We start from the raw sequence: 19,296 nt of genomic DNA, 5'->3' as shown, positions 1-19,296 counted from the left end.
CTTGTGTCGGAACGTTTATTTTGTGATACCTTGTGAAAACTTTCTGGAAAGCCTCATGCTGACCAGTTCCCTTTATCAAATCTGCTTGTCACTTTCTCAGGGATTCCTGATGAAGTGCTCCTGCCCGAAACATTGTTTTTTTTCCTGCTCCTCGGATGCTGCTTGACATGCTGTACTTTTAGAGCATGACTCTAATCTTGACATTCTCAGGGATCTCCAAAACAGAATTTGTATGATTTTACAGAGCAAAAATAGTATCCCCTTTACAAAACCATGCCAACTCTGCGTTAAGCTTTTCTAAGTGCCCTGCAATGCCTTCCTTAATAACAGGCTCTCGCAGATTCCCAGCAATAATGGTTAGGCTAAATTATTCCTGCGTTCTGTCTCATTCCTTTCTTGAAGACAGGCGCCACATTGGAGATTCTCCAATTTCACTGGAACACTCCTGCAATCCAAAGAGTTATGAAATATTTCACACAATGCTGCAAGTCACTCTGTGACCACTTGTTTTAAAATTAACTGTGAATTACTGCTGACCTGCCTCCCCTTATTCTTATCTGTTAGATAAATACCTTGTTCCTTTTGTTAGAGACAGTTCAATAACTTCACTCATGTTACCATTTTGTTTTACCATCGGCACGCTTACAGTACTTCCCTCATGAGGAGTGATTTAAAATACTAGTGTAAATTATCTGCTTGTTCCCTGTGACCAGTTCTCCAGTCACACCCTCCTAATGGCCTCAATGTACTTTCCTCACTTCACTTCTGCCTCAGCTCACACACACATCTTCAAGCTTTTTTTATGTTGACAGAAAAGCTCATGATGCTTGTTTTAATATTTCTTACCAATTTATTACATCATCTCTTTTCGTACATTTTCCTTAATTTCTACATCCATCCAGTCATATAGCGCTCAAACAGACCCTTTGGTCCAACTTGTCCATGCTGACCAGGTTTTCTAAATTATACTAATCCCAGCTGCTTGCACTTGGCCCAAATGCCTCTAAACTTTTCCCATTCATATGTTGGTCCAAATGTCTTTGAAATATTGTAGCTGTACTTGCATCTCCCACTGTTCCTGTGGCAACTCATTCCATAATACATCACACTCTGTGTAAAAATCTTTGTCCCTTTGTCCCTTTTAAGTTTCCCCCCTTCCACCTTAATGCTATGCATCTGTGTTTGAACTCCCCGATCCTACAGAAAGAACCTTCGCTACTCACTCTATCCATGCCTCCCATGATATTATAAACTTCTAGAATGCCACCCTTCAAACTCGCACACTCCATCTGATACTAACTTCAAGATCAAACGTTTAACGATAAGCACTGCAAATCAGAAAGAATATTAAAAATGACAGGTGTACAAAACAGCCCAAACTTCATACTGTTAGTTTTGCTCTATGTTACAAAACTGAGGCAGCATGAAACTCAAACTAGTGCCAATAAGAGGTCAAGCACGTGAATTCCATCGTATGAAGGCAGTGATGATGTGTACTGTGAAAACGTATAGATCTAGATCTATATAATACCACATTGTCGACATTCTCTCTCCTGTTCTCCCTATGGCCTTGTGTGGTTGTGTCTTCTTTATCTTACACTCAACGGGAGTGAACCCCTTTCCCCCATTCACACCTTAATTTAAACCCATTTTGCATCATATTCTCGTTCACCACTGATAATAGCCCGATTATCTTTTGCCACGCCCTCTTTTCCAAATCACCCATCCCCCATCTCCGGCAAGGGATTAAAAAGCCAACCCTTTTCAGTTCAGAACAAGTCACATTGGACTTGTTACGCTAACTCTGTTTCTCTGTCTCTGCAGATGCTGCCAGATCTGCTGAGGTTCTTCAGAAACGAATAGGCACAGCACAAATTTTCAATGAAACAAATAACTATGGATACTGGAAATAAATACAAAATAAATACAAAAATTGCTGAAGAAACTGCGGGCTTTGTAGAGGTCCACTGGACTCGAAAGATTAACTCTGCATTCACTACAGAAGATGCCGCCAGAGCTGCTTTATTTCTTCAGGAATTTCTGTTTTTGAACAAGTTCCAATGACGTGTTTGAAAGCTGCTCAAACGCCCTGTCCAACACGGAGTGCCCTACACTGGGAACTGAAGTGCACACATTCATTCGCTCAGAAACTGCATAAGGCTGATATCACTGACACCACAGAGCCCTTAATCATGGTCAGGGAGAAAACCAGAAGGAAACACATTTAATTCAAACGCAAATGGCACGACAAGCAAGGAAAAGATTCAGATGAACATGTTAAAGGGTTTGAGTAATATAACAAATTGGAAGCATGGCACCAAGGAGAACCATCAGCAGAATGAGAATATGAAAATGGAAATATTACTGCATCATAAACCAGGTGCGGTCACTGAGTACACGGCTGATCGGTGACTGGGTCTCGATGTGAACTGGGGGACAGTCAGTAGAATTGAATTGCAGATATTGCAGCTCAAACTGGGCTTTCATGTGATGCTGTAGACAACAGTAGCAACAGAAGCAGGATTGTATTCAAACATAATCTGTATCATTTTCCCCAGGATATTCCATCAGTCTACCATTACCATTAAGCCGAGCGATGGTTCAGTGACGAGAGTGGGTGAACATGCCACGGTCAGAACCATGTGTACCTAAAGCTGATGACAAACCATCAAAGCTACGGTACTTGAGTGGTTTCATTCCAAAGAGCAGAACTAACATCTGATAGAGAGGACGAAATGATCCCAAGACCAACAGATCAGATTTAAGCTCTGCAGTGCTGCCACATCCAGACATAAATGTCGATGTACTATTAAAAAACTTACTGGAGAGGGGACACCAGAAATATCCCCATCCTAAATAATGGAACAGCCCTGCACATCAGTGAAAAAGACAAGGATGTAGTATCTGCACCATCCTCAGCCAAAGGTGTTGAAAGGATGATCCACCTCATCCTCGCCATGATATCCACAGAATCACAGATGGCAGTGTTCACCCAATTCGATTCGCTGCATGTGACATGAAGAAACCGCTGAACACAGTAGATACGAAAAAGGCAATGGACCCTGACCCCATTCCTGCAATAGGACTGAAGACTTGTGCTGCACAACAGGGCCGTGTCCCTGGGGAAGCTGTTTCATTCCAGCTCCAACTCTGACAACTCCATGGCAATGTGGAAAATTATCGAGGAGAAAGTGAGGACTGCAGATGCTGGAGATCAGAGCTGAAAATGTGTTGTTGGAAAAGCGCAGCAGGTCAGGCAGCATCCAAGGAACAGGAGAAGGGTTCATGCCTGAAACGTCGATTCTCCTGCTCCTTGGATGCTGCCTGACTGCTGCGCTTTTCCAGCAACACATTTTCAGCAATGTGGAAAATTACTCAACTATGTCTGGTCCCCTAATAGGTGAATAATTACATTCTGACCATTTACCACCCCCTCAGTCCCTTCATGATAATCAAATTGGTGGGAGTTCTTTTTGACAGAGCTGTCAAGCAGTCCAGAAATAACTCGCTCATTGTGGTTTCTGATAGTGGCGATGGTGCTGTTGTGGAAATGTCACCGGATTACTAATCCAATACAGGAAAATGCTCTGGCAGCTGGTGGTAGTTAAAAACAATTAATAAAATATCAAGATCTAGAATCTGGTGATTGTAACAGTGACCTTGCATCCAATGTTGATTGTGAACTTCGATCTCATTCCCCAACGTACTGTCAGGAAGTGAACCTCCCGTGCTTTCCTTGTATGGCCTAAAAGTGACTCCAGACACACAGACATGTGATAAACTCTTCAATGGTCCCTGAAATGGCCAAGCAAGACACTCAATTGTATCACACTGCTCCGAGGTCTTAAACGAAATAAACAGAGAGAATACCCGGCACCAACCTCGATATCAGAAAAGGGAACGGGGATCACAGTCCTGTTGACCCTGCAGAGTCCTCCTTCCTAACATCTGAGAGCTTGTGACAACATTTCCAGAGCTTTCCCACAGGCTGCACGAAAACATCGGGAAAGGAGTCGGTCATTCAACACATTGAGCCTTCCCCATTCTAGTTCATTGAGAAAATCTCCTCAATGCAGTTTTCCCGACACAGTGTTCATATGTATTAATATGTTTAAACATTGTGAAATATAAAATAAGTACTGTTGTAGACCTTCAGTCGATCAATCTTGCTCCTCGATTCAATATACAGGCAGTTCTCTGATAACACGTGCTTATTAAACGTGATTTGTCTGCAATGCGATTCGTGAATTGCGCACCTTTTTTCTATAAATTTTACTCCCGCTCACTGTGATGCGACTCCTTGCCAGGCACCAGCTGAAGAACAAAACCCAGCTTCAGGATCCTCTGTCTGCCAAATGCACCCTGTGAATGTTCAGCTAAAACAGGAATGAAATCCGCTCTGCAAGCTTTGAACCTGAGCTTGAAACGGGGAATTGCTCTATCAAATTAGAAGGAACTTTATTTCAAACAGGGGGAGAATCTTCAGGAGAACTGGAATTCCATGTTGGCATCACGTGGTCAGTCAGTCCTGCGCACTTTCTGGTGAAGAGCTTGGTGAAAGGTGCAGGGATGTAGCTAGTGATGGCATTGTCATTATTAGCACTATTTCATTACAAAATATGATTTAAAGGTTTAATTAGACTGTGCTAGTGTGTGTTAGACTAACTTTAATTTTTGTTTTTTACTGATATTTTGCAGTTCGCCCATTATCCTCTTTTTCCCACAGACCACATCATTAATATTGCATGATTTTCTGCAACACAGTGATGCACAGGAACACACCACCACGTTATTGGACAACAACGTGTGATGGTATCTGATCCTCTATCTTCATACCATACCCTGCTGTCTCCCTATCTCTTTAGTTTCCAGAAATCCACAGCCTGATCTGGGAGATAGTACCCCAGGTTCACCAGTCTCTGGGTGCAAACATTTATTCTCATCTCAATGCAAAGTGGCCTGTCTGTACATAATACTGCGGTCCCTTGTTTTGAAGTCCCAGCCAGGGGAATTGTCACCCCTGTTTCCAATCTGTCTCGCCCTAACAGAGTTTTATATATCTCACTGAGATCTCCACTCACTTTTCCTAAAGCCCATGGAATACAGGCATAGCCGCCCCAAACTCTGCTCTCACAACAAGCCTATCATCCCAGAGATCAGTCTGGTTATCCTTTACTGCTCTCCCTCAATGTCAGGTTTCTCCTTTATTTGGTAAGGAGACCAACACTGCACACAATACTGCACAATGTTCCAGATGAGGTCTCACCAAGGCCCTGCTCAGCTGCATTAAAACACCCTTACTCCTGGATTCAAATCTCCTTGAAATGAAGGTGAATACACGATTTATCTGCCTATCTGTTTTCTGCTCTGCAAAATTGCTTTCAGTGACCAGTGCACAGGGAGATCCAAATCCTTTTCAATGTTACAGCTCCCCACATGTTGGGTCTGTGTACACTGGTCAGTGTGCCAATGCCATTCCCAGTATTGACTTCTCAATTCAGATCTCATTGGATAGAGCTCTTAAAGATAGTGGAGTCAAGGAGTATGGAGATAAGGCTGGAACAGGATACTGATTAGGAATGATCAGCCATGATCATATTGAATGGCGGTGCAGGCTCGAAGGGCAGAATGGCCTACTCCTGCATCTATTGTCTATTGTCTATTGTCTATTGCCCTACACTGACTTCGGAGGGCTGCACAGAAGGAAACAAAAATGCAGCTTAAGTTCATTTACAGATCAACATTTTTCAAACAATCCCTTTTCAAATGATAGGCTCGCGTTCTGTTTTTACCATCAAAGGTCACAATATCACATATCCCCCATAGACCATATTCCACCCCCCCCCCCCCTCCTCCCCATTGCTCTCCATCTGCCATGTATTTACCCAGACACTCCACTTGTCGCAATCACCTTGCAGTTTTTTTGGCATCCTGCTCACCCACTCACAATCCGATATTGTTTAGTGCCATCAACAAACTTGGAAATATTGAATTTGATCCATTCAACAAAATATATGTTGTGTATTGGGAATAGCTGGAGCCCAAACCCCGATCCTCACTATATCCTCCAAGCCTTCCTTTCAAATAAACCCATTGTTTTATTCCTACTCACTGCTTCCTGCCCGCTCTCCCATTCTAAAACCATATTAGTCCCAGTCCCAGAGGATTTAATTTGCATTATAGGCTTGGGGCTTTATCATCTGTTATAGCACCTCCCCCAGAAAATCCTCATGCTCTATCTCCAAATAAGGCTCAGGCACTACCACTCTCACTATTGAATTCAGCAACTTCCTTCCCAGAATTTCTCTATCACCTACGCAATACGCCCACACATTAATAATACTATATGGATTCAAAACTGTCGACTGCCTCATTCCGGACACCTCACAATTCCTCCCAGATCCACCTCCACCAGCACTAACAGCAAGGCCATCCACTCCTGCCCTCACCCCTTCCATCCCTTTCTTCTATTCCAAGAGTAACAGCCTGAAATAGGACAGAAATGGCCAATCTGGGTGGTGGAGTGCCCAATATCCATTCCCTCACCAGCCCCCCCCCCCCACACCCGCCATGTGGGGCAGAACCTAGTACAAGATGAAGCGGACTGGGATGCCTCGCATGAAATTTGTGGGACGTCCATGTCCACTGACCGATTCAGGAGCAGTGCTCAGTGAAAGACAATTCTCACTGTAAACACACTGGCATTTCGAACGACAGTCATTTAACTCCCCCCCCACCCCCCACCAAATACAGTTACCTCACTGCACAGACATGTAGACACAGAAATGCACAGAATTATTGGTATCAACACAATATACGAACAAACACAAAATATACAAGGGAATAGGCATACAAACATAGAAACACACGCAGACATATAGAGTCACACACAAATAGACACAAACATAGATAGAAACACACAGGCTGATACACAGAAAGATAAACATAGATGCACAAATACACAGATGACAAGCAGATGGACAAATATACGCACACGTAGACAATGATACAAATTGATAAGTTTTTTGTTTTATAACGGGATCAAGGATTCTTGGGGTAAGGCAGGAGAATGAGGTTGAGGAACATTCAAGAAATTATTGAATGGCATATCAGACTCGATGGGCTGAATGACCTCATTCTGCTCCTTTTTTCATGTGGTGCTATGATAACAGGTATTCTCTTCCTGAGACAACAGCAGAGGCTGGGTTTGATATATATTCGATTGGAAATGTTCAATGGGAATGTGGGACAGGTTTGGAGTCCGGAATGGTTTATGTTTATTCCTAATTATTCTGTCCTTATATCTGCAAAGAGGTGGTGATTTGATGTTCAGTTAACATAGCTTTAAAATAACAGGTCCCACAAAGAATTAAGGACGTACCTTTCACTTTAGTGTTGAGCTAAATGTGGTGTCCTCATCTTCAGGGAGTAGTAAACACTCGTTTATAGAGTCATAGAGATGTACAGCATGGAAACAGACCTTTCAGTCCAACCCGTTCATGCCGACCAGATAACTCAACCCAATCTAGTCCCCCCTGCTGGCAACTGCCCATATACCTCCAAAACCTTCCAATTCGTATACCCATATCAAAATGCCTCTCAAATGTTGCAATTGTACCAGTCTCCACCACTTCCTCTGGCAGCTCATTCCATACAAGTACACCCTCTGGGTGAAAAACGTTGCCCCTTAGGTCTCTTTTGTATCTTTCCCCTCTCACCCTAAACCTATGCCCTCTAGTTCTGGATTCCCCAACACCAGGGAAAAGACTTTGCCTATTTACACTATCCATGCCCCTCAAAATTTTGTAAACCTCTATAAAGTCACCCCTCAGCCTCCGATGCTCCAGGTAAAACAGCCCCAGCCTGTTCAGCCTCTCGCTTTAGCTCAAATCCTTTAACCCTGGTAAAATCTTTGTAAATCTTTTCTGAACTCGTTCAAGCTTCACAACATCTTTCCGATAGGAGCGAGACCAGAATTGCACGCAATATTCCAACAATGGCCTCACCAATGTCCTGTACAACAGCAACATGACCTCCCAACTCCTGTACTCAATACTCTGACCAACAAAGGAAAGCATACAAAACGCCTTCTTCACTATCCTATCTACCTGCGACTCCTCTTTCAAAGAGCTATGAACTACACTCCAAGGTTTCTTTGTTCAGCTACACTCCCGAGGACCTTGCCATTAAGTGTATAAGTCTGCGCTCGACTGATCTGTGTTGAACAGGAGAGTCAATGTTTCTTGGGAACGGACAGGAGACGGATGGACAGACACACTCGGATCAGCCATGAACATTCTGAATGGTGCAGCCAAATGACCAACCATTGTCCCTACCCCGTGTGTTGTTACCTCAATCCACCCTCGAGGCTATTACATGGTAGGGGACCACCCCATTCAATCAGACAGGATCGATACAATGAGACAGGAGGAGACCATTCTGTCACTCTAAGGAATTGCACAGCAATATAGAATGAAGTCATTGAGCTCGTTGAGTACATTACACAGCCCAGCAGGAGACCATTAAACACGCCTGAACGGCTACCCAGGAGCAGGGAACATTGACTCTCCTGTCCAGCAAAGATCAGTCGCTAACAGGAAACCGAGAGTAGAGACAAATGTTTATTTTCAGGCTGCAAAGCTGTAACTGATGGAGTGCCTCAGAGATCACTGTGGGGTCATCAATTATCAACAATTTGTATCCAAGATCTGGAGGAAGGGGAGGGAATTGTTTGGAAGTCAATTAGCTCGTAAACCAAGATGGTTATTTAATGTGTCATCAAATGAAGGTAGTGAGTCTGCAATGTGAAACAGACAGGGAAGGTTAGTGAGCAAACCTTCAGCAGAAATAGCATAAGGTAGGTTGTGTATTTTGGCATGAAGAATAAAACAATGGTAAACAATGTAAATGCAGAGAGATTGCAGAACTCTGTGATTCAGGCGGTTTCCATGTTCCTGGGACATGAATCATATGATGTAGGTCTGCAGATGCAGCAAGTGATTTGGAAGGTAAGTAGAATGATGCTGTTTTTGGCAAAACGTATCAGGTTTAATCGCAGGAATGTTTAACTGCATCGGTACGAGGGCATTGCTGTGACCACATTTGATGCACTGCGTGCTGTTTTGATCAACGAAACTAAAATGAAAGGATTTAATTCTTTTCGAAGATTTTGAAAGAGGATTCCCTTTACTCATTCCTGGAAGGCCGGCCTTTTGTTATCGGGGATTATCAGTTTTGATCTTAGCTGAGAAATAGTATTGAACCATCCATGACTTTCTGAAGAGTGTATCAACTGGATGCATATTATCTCTTGTTAGGGAGACTAAAGCTAGAAAATAAATTTTAAGAAAAAGCTGCATTTATATTAACACACATACTATGAAGACACCTACCAATATTTACAAATTACACAGACACATGTAAGCATGTCTTCAAATTATAAAGTGGGGACTTTTTTGCGATTGAAACGAATGCAATTGCATATAATCTATAATTGGGTTTTCCAGACAATATTCCAGAAGAGCACACCTGGTCCAGTTTGGTGTTCAGTTGACATTATCGTATGTTTCAACACAGAGAGGGAGAAAACTGTCCCCTGCCTGAGAAGCAGCAGCCTATTGATCTCTCTCTCTTACGTTGTTCCATCCGATAGCATAGTGTGAGACCATAAAATCCCTGTGTTATCTTTACCACTTGTGAAGGATGTCTGGTGAGAATTCACTGGAATCTCTCCACTGCCTGAAACAAAGGGAATTCAGCCAAATCCAACTGTTCCAGAGTGAAACCCCACTACCAGTAGCTTGTATGAGCAGAATAACTTCAAACGCAGAATAACGTTTGGGGCACTCTATCATGTTACCATTTGTTATGAGTTCAACTTTCTGTGTCTCACACTTTTCTAGAAAATGACCTACTCTGAGACCTACATCATTGGTCATATCACAAAACTGGTTGCATTTAAGATTGGTGTAACCAGTGGAGGAGTGGGACTGGAAAAGGACGGAGTGACCTTCCAACATTGGTTGAGACACAAATGAGTAATTTTCAAAGGGCTGTTCAAGTGGAAATTCCCTTCCCCAGAAGTTTGTGGTGCTGGATGCTTGCATTTATTCAAAATTATATTTGGTGACATTTGACAGACAAGTGAATGCAGGAAAATGGCATACAGACAGATAAATGCTTTTGAGACCACATGCACATCACCCATGGAATTTGTGAGTGGTGAAGCGGTGACAAAGTGTCTAATAGCCCACTCCTGCTGCTCAGTCCTATGTCCCTATGTTCTATTCAGCTCCTCACAGCTCCTGATATAAGCAGATGGAGGCCACCTGCTCCAAATACCTGGTCCTCCGGAACACAGGATATCATCCTCAAGACTGATCACCTACCTGAATAGAAATGAGCTATAAGAATACGGGAAACAGGCAGAGGAAGGGAGCTATCTTTACTTCTGTACTTCTCTCACAGGATGTATGCAGCCCTGGTCACGGCAGCATGTTATGCCGATCTTGAACTGAGTGTTTGTTTCAGCTGTTCCACAGGACAGTGAAGAGAAAAGCACATTCCTGTGGGATTGTAGTGTTACAACACAGGATACATTCTCCTGCTTAATGTAAAACCAACAACAGGGAAAAGATTTATACACTGCAGTAATCCATGATAATTCTAGAGTCCAAAACTATTTGAAGTAAAAATTAACAACTTTATTTCTTAAAGCATAACAGGGGATAATAGATGAACGAATGTTTACAGCTTCTTCCTCTGAGCTATATTTTATCTCCCCCCACCCCCTCCACTATACTAGTTCGATTAGACTCCTAATTAAGATTTACAAAACAAAACTTCTAATCTCAATATCGAGAAGCTGTCGGTTCTTCTCCATATTCCTGTCTTCTTTTCTTCTTTGAGATTCTGCTTTTCCAAATTACTAATCAATAAAGTTACCGAGAGGAGAACTATTTTTCAGGCAGTCTTTGCATGCTGGTAACGTGGCAGTTCTCCTCTCAACTGTCAATTTCCCGCGGTCTTGTGCCCCCAAACCATTGGACTGTGTCATTGGCTTTTAAGATTATCAATACACTAAATTCAAACTTGATTAGAGGTGGGCACTTTGGGTTATAACTTAAACTGTTTGGCTGAATTTGTTTTTGTCTTGAGAAAATAAGCCACTCGACCAAATGTTACATTAAATCTATTTTTCGAAGACTTGGTGCTGTCAGGTAGTTATTGCTGGCTTTTAATTCTGTTAAAGGTGCAGAACACCCACATGTTCCTCACAGAAGTCACACTGAAACCTGACTAGAGAAGAATGACCCATTGACTTCTCTTAAGCACTTGGGGCAAGCAGATGGGCTTTTATGGCAAATGAAAATTGTTGCTTTTAATTACCCTCATGAGATAGCAACAGACTATTATTCTGTGGCTCTAGAGAATGAGTCTTGAACACCATAAACTGCCGTCCCGTATGTACAGAGAACAAGTTAAACATCCTCAGAGCAATTTTTTTAGTGATGGACATATGGTTAGAAGGAACTTGAAACTGTTAAACAAAGGCACAAATTATGGTTTATTCAGAAGTTGCAATGAGACTGAGACGTGACTGGGGTATCATGACGGTGGTATTGGACAGGATTGGTGCGTGGGGAGGAGATGGAGATGTAAATTTGTGAAGGACAAAATGGATTATGGAGTTTGAGAACAGTCTGGTTCCTTCTTGCATATCAGTGAGTAATTTATAAATAGTAGTTTGACACTGATTAATATAAGGAAAGGTTTTATTTGTAACTGAAGACCTTGTCTTGCCCTTTCCAAATTTTATATATCATGAGCAGAAATTCAGTTCAACCCAGTTTAGTAGACAAATATAATGACTTACCAGGTACACCAACTATAGCGAGGATGGGATAGTAACCACGTTGAATAATCCAGAGGATATCCTGGATCCGTGATGCTAATGATAACCAAGGTTGAGGAAGATAATAAAGACCCGAGGATAAACTCCTGACTGTTATTGTAATATTCCAGTCTAATATTCTCAGATTCTGATAGATTGTTGAACCATTCCAGTCTAATGATCTCAGATTCTGATCCATTGTTGTACCATTCCAGTTTACTAATCTTAGATTCTGATCCACTATTAGAACAATCCAATCCAAGGTCCTCACATTCTGAACCATTTGTCTAACGTTCCAGTCTAATGTTCACAGATTCTGATTTCTACGCCCCCTCTCTCTCGAGCTGATGATCCGTGTTAGTGCTGTCAGTGATGCTCCTATTCATACTACGGGATAACACACTGAAAAGAGCCCACTTATCATTCAACGATGAAAACTCTCCACTGGGAAAATTAGGATCCACGGAGATTGACACTAATCACAGTCACTGAAAAAAAAGCTCCATTTCACCCCTTTCAATTTAACATTGATTTTATGAAAATTCTAAAGAACGTTTAAAATTTATACATTTGGCATGAGATATGTGGGAGTGACTGAGGGACGGAATATTGGGGATGGTAGATTGATTGCGTGCAATCATTTAATCTGCCTTGGATATGTTAATAATGACAAAGGATTGTCAGAACATAAACAAGCTTCGACGTTTATAAATGGAAACATACAATCTGCAACTACTGTTGAGGGATTATAATGTCACTAAAATATGGAGAGAACTTTTCTAGTCCAGAATCTGACAGGAAAATGTGCCTATGATAACATGAGTGATAAAAGACAACTGACATGAATATGTCAACAGAGAATATGACGTGACACACAATTCAGATGATTAATCGAGAATCAGAGAGGGCAGGTGAGGGTCATGCTGTTAATGTTATCGATGTCAATCAACTGTGATTATTTACCATTGGATTTCAATTGCAGTGTGATTATGATATTGGGGACATGGCTGCTGAGACTGGAGGGAGGGAACATGATACTTCCCACTCATCAGTAGGGAAACGTTACTCTTTGTAAATCATTTGAAGATCAAATTTCAGGATACAGCTCCAATGAGGAATGAGGAGAGCCAATATTAAACATACGGCCAGAAGACATTGGAGCAGAAATTTGGCCATTATGCCCATTGAGCCTGCTCCGCCATTCAATGATGGCTGTTAAGCTTCTCAACCCCATTCTCCCGCTTTCTACCTGTAACCCTTGATCCCCTTTACAGTTAAGAACCTATCTGTCTCACTCTTAAATATACTCAATGATCTGGACTCGACAGCCCTCTCTGGCAGTGAATTCCATAGATTCACCGCTCTCTGGCTGGAGAGGTCTCTCTTTATCTATGTTTGAAAAGATCTTCTCTTTACTCTGTCCCTTCTGGTACTAGTCTCTCCTACCATTGGATATGTCTTCCCAAAATCCACTCTGTCCCGCGGCATGCAGTATTCTGTTAGTTTCAATTAGACCTCCTAACATCTTTCTGAACTCTATCAAATACAGACCCAGAGCCCTCAAATATTCTTCATATGTTAAGCTTTTCATTCCTGGCACCATTCTTGTGAATCTCGTCTGAAAACGCTCCAAGATCAGTACATCCTTCCTGAGATATGGGACCCAAAGCTGCGCACAATAATCCAAATGTAGCCTGACCAAAGCCTTGTAGAGCCTTAGAAGTACATCCCGGTTTTATATTGAAGCCTTCTTGACATAAATGCCATCGTTGTATTTGCCTGCCTAACTACTGACAAACTGCAAGTTTACCTTTCAAGACTCCTGGACTAGAAAGCCCTAGTCTTTTTCCACTTCAGATTTCTGAATTTGCTTGCTATTTATAAAATAGGCTATGCCTCTATTCATCCTGGTAAAATGCTTTTCCACACTTTTCCACATTGTACTACATCTGCCACATCTTTGTTCACTCTCCGAACCTGTAAAAATCCTTCAGCAGGTGAAAGTGAGGACTGATTTGCTGGAGATCAGAGTCAAAAAGTGTGGTCATAGAAAAATACAGCCTGGCAGGAAGCATCCGAGGAGCAGGAGATTCGACGTTTCAGGCATAAAGCCTTCATCAGGAATGTGGGGTGGGCGGAAGGTGCCAGAGAGATAAATGAGAGGGGCTGGTGCTGGGAGGAAGGTCGCTTGGAAGGCGACAGCTAGACAAAGGTGGGTGGTGATAGTGATAGGTCAGAGTGGAAGGTGGAGTGGCTAGATGGGAAGGAAGATCGACAGGTAGGACAGTTCAAGACGGCGGTTCTGAGTTGCAGGGTTTGATCTTGGATAAGGTGGAGGGAGGGTAGATGAGGAAACTGGTAAAATTGTCCATGATACCGTGTGTTTGAAGGGTCCCAAGGCAGAAGATGGTGCGTTCTTCCTTCAGACGTCAGGTGGTTAGAATGTGACAGTGGATGAGGCCACAAACCTGCAAAGCCTTGGCGGAGTCGGAGGGGGAGTTGAAGTATTCAGCCACAGGGCAGTGTGGGGTTGTTGGGTGTGTGTGTCTGAGAGTGTTCCCTGAACTGTTCTACAAGTTGACGTCTTGTCTCGCCAATGTAGTGGAGACCAGGTGCAATGAACAGACTAGAAGAGGTATTTGGATGCATGGGATGTTATCTGACTGATGTGGAAGGATCCTTTGGGGCCTTGGGTGGAGGTGAGCAGGGAGGTGTTGGCACAGGTTTCATACCTGTTGTCGTGGCAAGGGAAAGTGCCGGGAGTGGAAGGTGGCTTGTTGGGGTTGCGTGGACTTGATGAGGGAGCTGTAAGGGAATGGTCACAGCAGTATGACGATAGGGGTAGGGAGGGAAGTATATCTCTGGTGGTGGGGTCTGACTGTTGGTGGCAGAAATGGCGGAGGATGATGCGTTGTATACTGAGGTTGGTGGGATGGAAGGCGAACACCAGAGAGGTTCTAACTCGTTGTAGTTGGAAGGGTGAAGCTCAAGGCCGGAGTTTTGGGCAGTTGAGGAGATGCGCCAGAGCACCCTCCTGCAGCCAAACCACCTCTTCAATGCTACCTGTCCCTCTATCTATCTTTGCACAGTTTGAAAGCTTGGCCAGAATGCCCTCAGTTCCTTCATATCGATCATGAATGCACAAAGTGAAAAGTTGTGGTCCCAAAACTCAGTCTTGTGGAACACCACTTGTCACTGGCTGCCATCCTGAGAAGGACACTTTAATCCACATTCTCTGCTTTCTGTCAGACAGCCAAACTTCAACTTCCACCTTGTCTCTAACACTATGGACCCATATCTTTCTCAATAGTCTCATGCATGGCACCTTGTCAAAGGATTCTTGAGGTGCAGATGGATAACATCTATTGGTTCTCCTTGATCAAATCTGCACATTACTCCCTCAATGTATTCTAACAGGTTTGTCAGGCATGACCTCCCCTTGATGAAACCATGCTGACTCTGTCCTATTTTACCAAAGACCTTCATGTATTCAGAAATCCCATTCTTCACGATGAATTCCATGATGTTACCCACAACCAAGTCTGCTAATCAGTCTGCAGTTTTCCATCTTCTGCCTAACTCCCTTATTAAACCGGGTGTCATGTTTGCAATTATACAGCCACTTGGCCCTTTCCTGATTTTAGTCATTCCTGAAAGATTACCACTTTCGCTTGCACTAACTCTTCAGCGATCTCCCTTACAAGGCTAGGATGTAGTCCATCTGGTCCAGGTGACTTATCCACATTCAGGCCATTCCATTTTCTAACATGTTCTTCTTGGTGATGGCCACTGTATTTAGGACTGCCCTCTCACTCTCTTCAATTCTTGGGAAATTACTCGTGAAGACTGATGCAAAATTCCTCAGCCATTTCTTTGCTTCCCACTACTGTCTCTCCAGCATCATTTCCCAGTGGTCCATATTCACATTTACATCTCTTTTGCATTTTATATATCTAAAGAATCTCTTACAGTTTCCTTTATATAACTGGTTAGCTTACCCCCATACTTAATGTTCTCCCTCCTTATTTATTTTTTCTTGCCTTCTGTTGGCCTCAAATCTCCAGTTCCACACTGCCCTTCACTCTGCTTACTCTTTTGCTTATATGCAATCCCTGACTTCCCTTGTCAGCCCTGATTACCTCATCCTACCTGTACCATACCTCTATTACTCAGCACACATCTCTGCAGTGTCTTTTAAATTATCATGGAATCTACAGCCATTGCTGTTACCCTGTCTTTCCGGCTAGACGCCTGTCCCAGTCATTTCTACCCAGCTTCTCCCTTATGCCTCTCCAGTTGCCTTTATTCAGCTGAAATACTGTCAACTCTGATTCTATCTTCTCTCTCAAATTTCAGAATAAATTCAACCATGTTCTGATCACTGCTTCTGAAGTTATCCTTCACCTTAAGCTCCCTTGTCTAGCCTGCGTCATTAAATCCAGTGTCATCTGTTCCCGAGTGGGCTCCACCACATGATGCTCCAAAAAGCCATCCCATAGATATTCCTCAAATTCCTTTTCTTGCGATTCACTACCAACCTGGTTTCCCATTCCACTTGCATATTGAAATCCCCCATGATCACTGTCACGTTGGCTTTCCTACAGATCTTTTCTATCTCCTGGTGTATCTTGTGCCCCAGCTCCTGACGACTCTTTGGAGGCCTGTGCAAGTCTCCAACTGTGGTTGTCTTACCTTTGTGGTTCCTCAATTCTACCATGCAGATTCCACACTATCTGACCTTACTTCCTTTCTTATTGTTGATTAAATTTCATTTCTTATTAATAATGTAAATCCACTGTCTCGATCTTTTCGATACGATATATGTCATTGAATATCCTGATCCCCTTGCAGCCACTTCTCTGTGATGCCCATTACGTCATACCTACCAATTTCAATCTATGCCACAAGCTCATTTACCCTATTCCTTATACTGCTCGCGTTCAGATATAACCCTTCAATCTTGTGTTAACGTTTCCTCTTCTATGCCATTTGTTTGTTCAGTGTGATTGAAGTTTGATTGCTTAGACTTTCCATACACTCTGTTCTATTTGCGTCTATGCTGAAGATTTTAATAACCTCTCTTGAGCTCTGTGCTCTTACCTCCTCTTTTCTCATTAAACTCTATAAGGAAACCCCTAACCCGCGCGCACACACACACACACACACACTCCTAATCAGTTTAAAGCTCTGTCGACATCCTTGGTTAGGATTCACTTGGACTCTGGTCCCAGCACGGTTCACACGAAGACTGTCCCATCAGAACAGGTTATTTCTTCCTCAGTAATAAAATGTGTTTAAAGTTTGTGAGAAGACTTGTAGCTCGGGTGATCGTTGTTGTGGTTCTGTTCGCCGAGCTGGGAATTTGTGTTGCAGACGTTTCATCCCCTGTCTAGGTGAGATCCTCAGTGCTTGGGAGCCTCCTGTGAAGCGCTTCTGTGATGTTTCTGCAGTGTGTTGTGGCCCTTTTGAATAGTGTCTTGATGCAACTTCTTTTGTGTGTGTTGGGGTGGTTGCTTTCGTAGTTCAGGATTTGGTCTGTGTGTGTGGCTTTCCTGTAAACCTTTGTGGTGAATTCTCCGTTCGGTGTTCTCTGTACCGTCACGTTGAGGAATGGGAGTTGGTTGTCCTTTTCTTCCTCTCTCGTGAATCGGATTCCTGAGAGTGTGGCGTTGATGATTCGGTGCAATTTCAACAACAGATGCCTAAGGGAAAGACAACGGAACGAGGACATTCCGCAACCCAAAGGACTAGCCACACTACCATACATAAAAAAACATTTCTGAATTGACAGCCAGACTACTGCGACCACTAGGACTCATAACAACACACAAACCAACAGCCACTCTCAGACAACTCACCAGGACGAAGGACCCGATACCCAGCATGAGCAAAAGCAATGTAGTGTACAAAATCCCATGCAAGGATTGCACAAAACACTACATAGGACAAACAGGAAGACAGCTAAAGATCCGCATCCATGAACACCAACTCGCCACGAAACCACACGACCAGCTATCCTTAGTGGCCACACACGCAGATGACAAGCAACATGAATTCGACTGGGTGAACACTACTATTATTGGACAAGCCAAACAGAGAACAGCCAGAGAATTCCTAGAGGAATGGCACTCATCCACCGATTCAAACAATAAGCACATCGACCTGGACCCAATATACCGACCACTGCAATGGACAGCTGGAACTGACAACCGGAAGCGGCAGATTCAAATCACTATAAATGCCGGAGGATAAATCACAGAAGCGCTTCACAGGAGGCTCCCAAGCACTGAGGATATCACCTAGACAGGGGATAAAACGTCTGCAACATAAATTCCCAGCTCGGCGAACAGAACCACAACAATAAAATGTGTTTATTCAACACAAAATACTGGGACAAAAAACAAGCGTTTCAGCACATACCAAAACATGAAAAATACAAAGAGACAAGTCTGTTAAAATTCACTTACGATGTGGAGCTATATGAATTGAAATGTGAATTACAAAACCACGGACGAGGTATTCAAGCTTTATTGGTCATTATTTGACCCACAGCTGAAGTACTGATTTCCCCCCAGTCAGTGATCCACCTCAGTGAGACTCTCCCGCCCTGTCTCACACATTGTCTAGAGTGACTACAAGTTCCTGTTGGCCCAGAATTTTTACATTAATTCACTTTCTCCCTGGAACCAATCTATTGTTATTTTGGAAGTTGTTCAGCAGTCAGCAACCCGGTTCTGTTAAATTATTGGCGATAAATGATCTGGGATGGCAGCATAGTGCTCACAGGGTACGGCAACAGACAAAGGGCTTGCTGTCTGTCGGAATTTCTAAATAAAATTTCTGTATGTTTGTTCTCATGCTGTCTTCTGATCTAACTTCACACTCGTCTGACACCCCTTGTTCTCACTCACTCTGTCGCTCCATTTTCCCTCCATTCCTTTTATCTCTCTTCACTTCCTTTTTCTCTGTTAATTTTTCTCTCTCTCACGCACACACACACACAGTTCTCTCTGTTTTCAAATTGTGATGTTGGAGAGCTCATCGTTGTACAATTGGCTAAACGGCTTCGTTCAGTGCTCTATTAATTCTGAAGCTCTCTGAACCACTATGAAGACTTCAGCACAATGAAGACATCAGGTGCCTGGAGAGACAAGCTGGTCCTGCGAAGGACACAGTGCAGAATCATCCTTTATCCTTCCTGTTGCCTGTTGTGCAGTGGCCTTGAAATATCTGTTCAAACAAAATAGATTGAAATTCGTGCAGGCGGGCGGACGATCACCAGATGATTGTGCTGTCAGGATTTAACAAGCAGTTCCCACATACAAATTGTGGATTTCCCTGATAGCAGCTCCTCCCAATTGACACGGCCTAGCTCTGCCTGATGCTCACGGAATTTGCCTTAC

Source organism: Chiloscyllium punctatum, chromosome 31, assembly GCF_047496795.1.
Source record: "Chiloscyllium punctatum isolate Juve2018m chromosome 31, sChiPun1.3, whole genome shotgun sequence".
In the NCBI taxonomy this organism is placed as follows: Eukaryota; Metazoa; Chordata; class Chondrichthyes; order Orectolobiformes; family Hemiscylliidae; genus Chiloscyllium; species Chiloscyllium punctatum.
The sequence above is the reverse complement of the archived record's forward strand: the minus strand, read 5'-3'. Positions refer to the sequence as shown.